Here is a 1,468-nt window from a genome sequence, read left to right on the forward strand (position 1 = left end):
ATATCTTTTCAATCATATCTTTTTCAAAAATCAATTTCAAAATCTTTTCTAACTTCTTATTTTTTCAAAATTGATTTTCAAATCTTTTTCAACCAACTAATTGACTTTTTGTTTGTTTCTTATCTTTTTCAAAACCATCTAACTACTTTTCTCTCTAAATTTTTGAAAAACATCTCCCTTTTTTTCAAAATCCTTTTAATTAATTAATTGTTTCAAATTTTAATTTTATTTTTATTTCTTCTCTTAATTTTTGAAAATCACTAACCCTTTTTCAAAATTTATTTTCGAAATTCTCTCCCTCTCATCTTCTTCTATTTATTTATTTATTTACTAAGACTTCTCTTCATTTCAAGAATTCGAACCTATCTTCCCCCTTGTGTTTGGATTCTTAACTCTTTTCCTTCTTCTATTCCTTTCTTCTTCTACTAACATAAAGGAATCTCTATACTGTGACATAGAGGATTCCTCTTCCTTTTCTGTTCTCTTCTTTTTCATATGAGCAGGAACAAGGAAAAAGGTATTCTTGTTGAAGCTGATCCTGAACCTGAAAAGACTCTGAAGAGGAAACTGAGAGAAGCTAAAATACAACAATCCAGAGACAACCTTACTGAAATTTTCGAACAAGAAAAGGATATGGCAGCCGAACCCAACAACAATAATGCAAGGAGGATGCTTGGTAATTATACTACACCTACTTCCATGTTTGATGGAAGAAGCATCTCAATCGCTGCCATTGGAGCAAATAATTTTGAGTTGAAACCTCAACTAGTTGCTCTAATGCAACAAAACTGCAAGTTCCATGGGCTTCCATTAGAAGATCCCTACCAGTTTTTAACTGAGTTCTTGCAGATCTGTGAGACTGTTAAGACTAATGGAGTAGATCCTGAAGTCTACAGGCTCATGCTTTTCCCTTTTGCTATAAGAGACAGAGCTAGAACATGGTTGGACTCACAACCTGAAGATAGCCTGGACTCTTGGGATAAGCTGGTCACAGCCTTCTTGGCTAAGTTCTTTCCTCCTCAAAAGCTGAGCAAGCTTAGAGTGGATGTTCAAACTTTCAAACAGAAAGATGGTGAATCCCTCTATGAAGCTTGGGAAAGATACAAGCAGATGACCAAAAGGTGTCCTGCTGACATGCTTTCAGAGTGGACCATTTTGGATATATTCTATTATGGTCTATCTGAATTTTCCAAGATGTCACTGGACCATTCTGCTGGTGGATCCATTCACCTAAAGAAAACGCCTACAGAAGCTCAAGAGCTTATTGACATGGTTACAAATAACCAGTTCATGTACACTTCTGAGAGGAAGTCCGTGAATAATAGGACGCCTCAGAAGAAGGGAGTTCTTGAAATTGATGCTCTGAATTCCATATTGGCTCAAAACAAAATGTTGACTCAGAAAGTCAACATGATTTCTCAAAGTCTGAATGGATGGCAAAATGCATCCAACAGTACTCAGAAGATGC

At 35.7% G+C, this 1,468-nt stretch overlaps 1 non-coding gene across 1 annotated transcript; it reads right to left on the bottom strand.

The window, feature by feature from the left end:
* Positions 1-1,032: 1,032 nt before the first annotated feature.
* LOC127747877 (small nucleolar RNA R71) lies at positions 1,033-1,140 on the bottom strand. Its single transcript, XR_008009824.1, has one exon. It is a non-coding gene; the product is annotated as a small nucleolar RNA R71 (small nucleolar RNA).
* Between the last annotated feature and the right edge of the window lie 328 nt (positions 1,141-1,468).

This window comes from Arachis duranensis, chromosome 5 (assembly GCF_000817695.3).
Source record: "Arachis duranensis cultivar V14167 chromosome 5, aradu.V14167.gnm2.J7QH, whole genome shotgun sequence".
Classification (NCBI taxonomy): domain Eukaryota; kingdom Viridiplantae; phylum Streptophyta; class Magnoliopsida; order Fabales; family Fabaceae; genus Arachis; species Arachis duranensis.